Raw genomic sequence first — 9,638 nt, forward strand, 5'->3', positions numbered from 1 at the left:
GTTTGTGAGAAAAAATACAGTTTAACAATTTAAGTAAGTGGAAATTATTTTGATAATTTTCTGTTTTTCATGAAGGATGTCAATAATTTTGGCTATTTACTGAATATACTGTACAAAATGATACTGTGTTATATACTGCATCATTATATATATATATATATATGTGTGTGTGTAATTATTGTATCTTCTCTCAAAAACGTATGTGGCAAAATTATTGGTGCCCCTCATTATTTTATATTGTTCTTAGTTTTTTTTTTAAATTTATTATAGCTTCTTTGCATAATATATAGTCAACTCCAAAATTATTGGCACTCGTGTCTAATATATGTGTACTTGCATGTGTGTGTTCATGCTTACACCCACTTAGAGCAGCCGCCGCTGTGTTTCCATGCCTGCCAGCCCCCACTGCAGCATTTACTGTGACATGTTGATGCTGCTCTATTCTCTGCAGCCTTGTTGGCATGGCCCGGGTAATCTGAGCGTGCCACTGGGAGAATCAGTGCCAGTCTCTGCGACGGGCACCACACGATCTGGCTCAGGGCAGATGGTCCACTGAGAAAGGGGCTGGGGCCACTGTACGCTTTACACACTACACTCAAACTTCTCGGCAGATTGGACTTGTATTTTTCCCCCTACATGGTTTTGAGAGCAATGCGTAATACGCTTATGTCATTTCCAGAAATGTGCGATGCTACTTATGCATTGTTTCGGTTCACCAGCTTCAGTCTAAACTGTCCAACTGCTGGTTGAAGGGAAAGTCAAGATCCACAGCACGCCCGGAGTAAACTGTAATCTAAACAGCATGGGGATTAAACAGCAAGCCAACACCGAGGGCCACTTTAGGGGCGAACCAACACGTTTTATGTACCTGTCAAGAAAGGCAGGCACCCTGGGAACATATTGCTCCAGAGGATGACAAATGGCTGAAAAAAAGTGTTACACACAGCAACCAGGAGGAAAAAAGTGCTCTTTGGGCTAAGCGTGGCTGCCAACAATCCAGCCGTGGCGTCTTAATCTTTCTCCCTCACAAACTCTCAACACTTATTTCAGGCTCAGTGTCTGATCGAAATCAGATAGTCAGTGTTTTGGATACATGTGAGGGTCGGAATGCTGCTGCCTTTTGGCCTCCTCCATGCCGAGGACGCTTAACGAGAGCGTTAGGTTTGGAAAGGAAGGCCACGGGAAGGCGCCTTTTATTGCAAATAATCCATCAGCGTGATCTGATGAGGAGCTGATAAATGATTAACCCAGGGCTACATGATAAGTAGCTTATTAAATGTCACAGATATGTGATCCACATGGGGCGATATTACACACAGCCACCTCACTCTTACAATTGCCCCCTGCACAGGCATATGTTATTTGGGGCAAACGTCATTAGAGCAATGGACTGCTCTACATTGAATAAAATGGAAAGAGGAGGGAGACTAAGCCACACTAGTTTTCCTGCATTTTTCACACAAGTGTCACTGAGAAAGTTCTCATATTTCAAGGAAATCTCTGAAGGGATGGTAAAAAATCAAATATCAAGTATCAGTCATGCTCCAATACACCTGTGCCTCAGCTCATATAAGCTATAATAATAATACTTCAAGCCAGGATCCAGTATGTGAAATGCCACAGCAATTGAAGTGCCAACTGCAAGGTTTATATTAATGTATTCATTCTAATACATTATTCCTACATTTAACTGTCATTGTTTTGGTCATGTTTGTTTATGATATGACTTCACACACTGTTAAGCTGGTAGATTTTGGAAAATTCTCTACTGGTTTGATCTAAACTTGAATGCTTATTACAAGAAGCTTATAATTATCTGTATTTCTATGTAACGTGAATGCTCTTTTTTTTGGATTTCTGGCTGTTTTGTGTACACCACCACCTAGTGAACACATGTCTCAGGTAGAGGTTTGCATAGAATTCCACACCCATTCGCTTGTGAAGGAATTCTGGCTAATCCCACCTTCTCCCAAAAACACTCTTGACCAATCCCACCCACTCCCACAGAAGGTTTGACCAATCCTGCCCACTCCCACAGAAACCTTGACCAATCCTGCCCACTCCCACAGAAGGCTTGACCAATCCCGCCCACTCCAGCAGAAACCTTGACCAATCCTACCCACTCCCACAGAAAGTTTGACCAATCCCACCCGCTTCCACAGAAAAAGTGACCAATCCTGCCCACTCATTCAGAAAGTTTGACCAATCCCACCTACTCCCACTGAAATTTTGACCAATCCCATCCACTCCCACTGAAAGTTTGACCAATCCCATCCACTCCCACTGAAATTTTGACCAATCCCATCCACTCCCACTGAAAGTTTGACCAATCCAGCCCACTCCCACTGAAAGTTTGACCAGTCCAGCCCACTCCCACTGAAAGTTTGACCAATCCCACCCACTCCAACTGAAAGTTTGACCAATCCCATCCACTCCCTCTGAAAGTTTGACCAATCTCATCCACTCCCACTGAAACTTTGACCAATCCAGCCCACTCCCACTGAAAGTTTGACCAATCCCACCTACTCCCACTGAAAGTTTGACCAATCCCACCCACTCTCCCTGAAAGTTTGACCTATCCCAACAGCTCCCACTGAAAGTTTGACCAATCCAGCCCACACCCACTGAAAGTTTGACCAATCCCACTCATTCCCACTGAAAGTTTGACCAATCCCTCCCACTCTCCCAGTTTGAGCAATCCCACCTACTCCCACTGAAAGTTTGACCAATCCCACCAGCTCCCAATCCTACCCACTCCCACTGAAGGTTTGACCAATCCCACCTACTCCCACAGAAACTGCCCACTCCTGCAACTTTCCCTGTCCTGATGCACATTTCACATCCCAGGCGACTCCGTACATGCATGTTTTAACACTGGGGTGTCAGTCAGTCATTCAGTGAGTGAACATGACTCTTCTAGGCCAGCTTGCTCAGGAGTCAGTAAAAAAGAGGCACCAACTGTAAACACATCGAAGTGGCTGGAAGATCTCATTACAAGAAACTGCTACATTCTGCAAGAGAGAGAAAGACAGAAATAGAACAATGAAGTCTTCTGCAATATCCACTTGCAATCAACACTTACTAAGAACTTAAAGTTATATTGCTTATGCTTTATGCATTGGTGTGATTTTTCAGTATTACCTATGGTTATATGCTAGAAAGTTTAAACATTGCTGTGAGGTCCAGTGCCAACTTTGCTGAGACTTCTGGGAAACTTCCATTAACGCTCACAGCTATTGTCCTCATTTCTGCTTCTTTCCTTTTCATTGTTGAATATGCTTTATTTAGTATCAACTGTCAGCCATTGTTGTGCTGGTGGGTAAATTGATATCGTTCATCAGTCAAGACAGCAACAAAAGAGAGCACACAGGCCCTGCGTTCTGCCTCAGAGATCTTCAGATTCAAGCTATTTTTTTTTGCAAATTTGCTCAACTAGTGTGAGATAACGCTACCCATGGACCCTTCCAGCCAGATTAAAGATTCATAAGATGTATCGAATCTGTGTGGAAATCCCGAAATGTATGCAATTTGATCAAGCAGGGATTAAAAGCCGTCATTGTGCTCGTCAATAAGGAGCGTTGGCGGCTCGGCGGTATCACATTGATGGCCGTGTATTAATACCGGGCCTCCTTATTGGCCAATCAGCTGATTGTTTGGAATGTAAATGATGCTGCTGATGGCTCCGGTGACTGATGGCTTAAATTCCAATTAATCAATTGCTTCATCAGTTGCCCTAATTCAGATCAAATATCTCCTGAGTGCACACTCTTCTTTCAGTGGTATTTGGAGAAATAAATGCTTTGGAAGTCATTTTCATCAATCTAGTGCACATGCCAATAAAGCCTCACGGACTGAGCCTGGTTTGAGGTCTTAATGTCTTAAGTGTGTGAGTGTGAGAGGAAAAAAGATGTGCTGAGAGTCAGATATGTGTGTGTTTCATACAATGCATTTGTAACTTGTTCCACTTTCAGTGTTTTTTAAAAATATTTTTATATTATTTATTATAACTGTATCACATATTATTCAGTTCTCTATGCAAAGTATTGTGTTGGATTTGTATTGAGGACTTTTCATATACATGTTCACTGTTGTTTTTTTTTAAACTCCTGAAATATTAAGATCCTGCTTCGACTTTTCAGTATCACATCTCCTCTCGCTCTGACCCGTCCTTTATAAGCCAGCACAATAATATTTCCTCCATTGTGACCCACAGAATGTCACCATTGTAAGACCTGCTGACTAATATTACAAGCCTCCATATCGGCCGTTTATGACAGGTCATGTGATATGCGGCTAATGACACCCCATCCGACCTCCGGCTTTAATTTACGGGATGCGTGCGCTGCCTTTTGTGACGGCCAGAGCACATATCAATCCATCTCTGGGCCTCCTGAAGCCCGGCCGCGTCACAGGCCTTGTCAATTATACAAAATAAAATCAAGTATTCATAAGTAGGCGGTAATGGGATATTGGCTGACAGATTTAATAATTCAGTTTTGCTGAGGCTTAACTGGCACTAGTTTGTAGCTAATGGTCGGTGCGGTAAAAAATTCATCACAGACAATGCCAGAGTGAGAAGGCACGAATAATTATGCCTACTTAATTTACTCTGCGTCTCGCCGGATGAAAAGCTTGTTTCCTAAAGAGTGCTTGAGCGTTTAAGCGGGCCCAGTGTAAAAGGTACTGTAATTTGATTTATGAATTTGATCCCCACGCCCCTTTAATTTCATTCATCAATGTTTCATCAGGTGCAATTATGCATTGTGCCTTCTCTCGTCATGCCTCCATTATCGAGCCTGTGCTTTGTCACGGGGTGTGTAATGGTATTGCTAAATATTCCATAATGCTCCTAAAGAGGGCTTGATCATGTCATTTTTCTCTCCTTTTCTTTTGAGATGAGACGAGATGACAAGAGCACCAGTGTGTAAGCTTCAGGCCCTTGGTTGCACCCGTGTCATTTTTGAGGTAACTCCTTTTTCATGTACCATGTGACCTTAGTATTTATAATACCTTAAAATTCTCTCTAGGTGAAGAGCCATTTTGAGAACTGGGACATAAAAGTTTTGACATTCCTTTTAGCAAAAGGCCAAAAATACTGCAATTTACATTTACAGCTCACCAAGGCTTACACATTAAAGTTACTTCAGATTTACATTTTCAAAATTCTGTTATAATTAGCAAGTACATTGAATAGTGGTCAAGTGCAGATAGAACTTTATTATCAAGTAATATCAAATACTGGAATAAATATGTAATAAATATGCTGGAGCAGGAAATTAATCAACTGTTACCACCCTAAAGTGGATTAGTTTTCTAAAAAAAAAATAAAAAACATGTTTTTCTTTAATTGATTATTGAACAACATGTCATGCTTTTTATCCATTTATAGTTCCCTCACCGGGTTCTTTTTTCTCTCTCTTCAAGTTAAAATAAAACAAAACAAAACAAAACAAACAAAAAAAAAAGCAACTTGTCATGTTACCAGAAAGCACAAAGTCCTCCATCCAGAACACTTTCTGGTCTTTCACTGTGCAAAGCGCTGTGTTACAAATGGGAAAAACATTTTGACTGTATTAAGACCACATTACTGTCTTACATGCTTTTCAATAAGGTTTATTTTTTATATATTCATCATGAAGGTGAGTAGTCCTGCACTTTACATTTTGTATGTTTTTATTACTCTCACGGAGCAAACGTAGAACATACACAGCTGAAAGATACTTTTCTGTCCAAGCATAAATAGAACATGGATATCGATTAGTCAAGGCCACCTATGTTGCGTTCATCCTGGATGGCGATTGGCTGGTAGATAGTACCTTATCAAATGAAGTTTATCTTTATCCTACAAAAATGTCACGATGCAGCACTTCACTTCACCTGATCTTTCCCCTGCCATTGGTTAATTCATATCTTTTCACTGTTCATAACTCAGAGCCAAGGACAGAAACACTCATTTTAAAGCACATCTATAATTTGTCTTTATTATATTTGAGAACATAATGATCACACTGGGTGTTTTTTCTCGGTACACAACTCCATTCCCGGGCTATTGTCCGTACTGTGCAGGTTTTAAAGCGTATGTTCCCTGCCAATAGATCGATCAATAGGTCAGAAATCCATGAGCAATAGGTGAGCAGGACAATGATGGAAGATCATGATCACATAAAAGGAAAGGTCATGGCAAACTCACACTCTCATTTGTAAAGCCAATGTTGTCACAATTTGTTGTGGATTGACCGCACTTTCATTCCACTACCATGAACTGTTTTTATAAAAGTGTTTTTTTTTTTATATTTTACTCAATCTCTCACATAAAATGATTAAATATTCAGTTCTGCTGAATTCTCGATTCTGATTGGCCAGCTGTTGAGTAATCAAAATTGCAAGTTCATACTAAAGTGCTCATTCGAAAAAGTTCTCATTTCTAGGGGCTTGTATGGCAGACGTTCCACATAAACAGACCGTGTCATTTTTGATATGGTGAAGTTTTCTTTGAGAATACATTTATTTCGCATTTTTGGAAGGAGTCTCCAGTGTCACAGCATTGTCAAAGTCAGAGCTAAAGCTATAACTTGAAGTTTTCTGACAGTCTTCGGAAAGAAGACTGGTTCTGGTTTCTTGGTAACATGACAAGCTGCGAGGCTGGGAAGGGAACGACTGTTTATAGCTGCTGAAACACAAGTGATAACAGGAACTAACTTATTTCTGCAACATTACATGTAACTGTAAAAGGATAAAAAGTACATGTCGTTCTTTAATAACTAAAACACTGTAATCGTGGTATAAGAAGAATAAAATATTTCATACATGCTGTTATTGAAAAATGATCAAATTCAAGACAATAACTGAACTTTGTGTGCATCATTAATTATTTTTCTATAACAGCAAGCCCCCAAGTGTGTTACTCCTTTCTGCATATTTTATGATATACTGTATAATTGCTAGGTGTTTACAGGAAAATTAAAGTTATAAATTCTCATGACATGACAATAATTTTTTTTAAATATGTGTCACATATTTAAAAAAAATATTTTATTCCAATTATTTTTTTTTGTTATTGTTTTATTTCAGGCATTACCTGTAAAAACAGAAGCAAGTGTGACAGTCAATCAAGACTCTCCTGGATGCTTAAAAACCGTACGTAATTTACCTAACTTACCTAAACTTACTTAATTGCTGCTAATTTTCTTTAAAAAATTGCACAAAATGTACCTGAGACTACTGATACATTTTTAAAGGTATTTTTAAAAAAAGGTAGTTTTAAAGGTATTTTTATGTAGAGAAAATTAATTTCATTATTTTAAAAGCATCTCTGCTTTTTTGTCCTTAAAAATCGCAAAGTAATGTACATATATCTTCAGTTTTTAATAATACAATACAATAATATCAGGATTTATACTGATCAAGCATCTGATCTGGAATCAGGTCCCGTTGAATTGTTAATATATTAATTAGGATATTAAAGCTAACAAGTGATGTTAAGTGAGTAGTGAAACACGCAGCAGGGAGTGAGAGGTTGGTGAAAAGGACGCTAGGTGAAGTGAACCCTCCTCGGAGGCAGCGAGCCGTTCACGAGGGCCCAACAAATGCTCGGCGGTCGCGAACCCCATCGATCTGAGGTATAATTCTCTATGAAACTGATGGATGAGGGCAGCCATTGACAGAAAGGGTAAAGACCACTTTGAGACGTCCCCTGTGAATAAGTATGATGGAAAATAGATTGTTGAAGAAGATTTATGTTTGTTCTCCGCTGCCACAGGAGAGCGAGTGAGAGAGAGAGAGAGAGAGAGAGAGAGAGAGAAAGGGAGAGGGCTAACATGATCCAGCATGCAATTCTGTGCACTTTACACACACACTTTCCACATGGATACACATGCATACACCCTCAATACATACGGCTCATATACACACAGTGTTGTTGAATTCTCGATGCTGATTGGTCAGAAGGTGTTGATGAATTTTCTCTAACAGCAGCTCTGACAGTAGTACTGGCTGCAAGGTTTATATTAATGCACTTGTTCTAATACGTTATCGTTTCCATAGTAACTCATTCACAGGGACTTGTATGGCAGACAAATAATCCAAGTGTAATAATAAACGGATACAAAAGTGTGTGTGTGTGTGTGTGTGTGTGTAGCTAGAACTGAACTGAATCTAAACTCTGCCTCTTTCGGGTGTTGACTCATTATCACTCCATCCATCTTGTTCTTTCATCTCCTCTCATTTTCTCTTTTCCTCCTCAGGATTTTTCACTCATTCTCTCATTTTTCTCCTTCCATCCATCTCTCTTTCCTTCTCTCTCTCTTCTCTCTATCCATCCATCTCTTTCATTCACACTCATACTCATTCTTTCCTTCAGTCTCTCATCCCATCTTTCATTCTCTTTCTCCATATCTATTTTGACCTTTTATTCACTCTTTCTAGCTTTTATTCTTTTTGGTTTTCCTCTTATTTCTCTCTCTCTCTCTCTCTCTCTCTCTCTCTCTCTGACTTTGTCTCTGTTGAATTCTTTCTTTATTTCCTCTCTCATTATTTCTCTCTCTCTGTCTTCTTCTTCTTGCTCAGTCTTTCAGTCTCTCATCCTCTTTCTCTTTATCCATCTCTCTTGCTTTCTCTCATTTTTGTGTTTTTCTTTTTTTCTTTCTCTCACTCTGTCATTCTCTCACTTTCCTTCACACTCATTTTTTCTCTCTTTGTGTAGTTCTTTCAATTCCTCATTCACACTCATTCACATGATTTCTTTCTGTCTCTTTTTTGCCCTTTCAATCATTCATTCCCTCTTTCATTCTTTCTCACCATCTAGCTTTTTGCCTCTTTTCTCATTCTCTCTTTCATTCTCATTTTTTTTCTCTCATTGTGTCACTTTCTCTCATTCTCTTCCAAATTCTTCTTCTCTTATCCTCTCCCTCTTTTCTTTCTCTATGTACAGTTCACCTTTATGAACAAGACAAATTTAAAAAATAAATAAATCCGTTTTTAAGACTTTTATTCTTCTCTCGGTTGCTCATTCACATGGATGTTTCTTGTTTTGTCTTTTCTTTACATCCTTCTACAGTGTAAGACTCTTTTCGTGGCTTTTCAATGGAACTGAGATGTGTGAAACCCCCAAACATTGATTTTTTTGTATTCTTTTATTCCTTTAATTAAGTTCTCAGCCTTTCTCCTTCTCCACGAGAATAATTATGTGCTTCAGTAACAAACTATCATGCTTGAGCAAACTGATCACCTGCTCTTACTGTACATTTACATAATAATTAAAATTCAAGAACGCATGAAATGGATTTACTGTAATCTTTTTAGCTGCTTGATACAAATGCCTGCTTTAATGTGGGATGTGTTCCCTGAGCTAACTCTTTAAAGTGCAGCACATGGAACATTATTTACCTTAATCCATTCCATGGAGATTATATTTGATTAACATTTATCATTTTATATTACAGTGTTGTAAACATACCCCTGTGTTGACACAGGACAGGTGTTTGGATCTCCAGCGGGCATCCAAATGTATCACCAGCTTAATATTTGGCACTTTTTAGGACATTTCAACTCATGTAGTGCCAGTAAAGAAACACAATTTTCCATCTAATCTTGATTTACAACCCTGTTCCACCACTTATCATCAAATTTGACTCTCCTAT

Source organism: Pangasianodon hypophthalmus, chromosome 21, assembly GCF_027358585.1.
Source record: "Pangasianodon hypophthalmus isolate fPanHyp1 chromosome 21, fPanHyp1.pri, whole genome shotgun sequence".
Taxonomy (NCBI): domain Eukaryota; kingdom Metazoa; phylum Chordata; class Actinopteri; order Siluriformes; family Pangasiidae; genus Pangasianodon; species Pangasianodon hypophthalmus.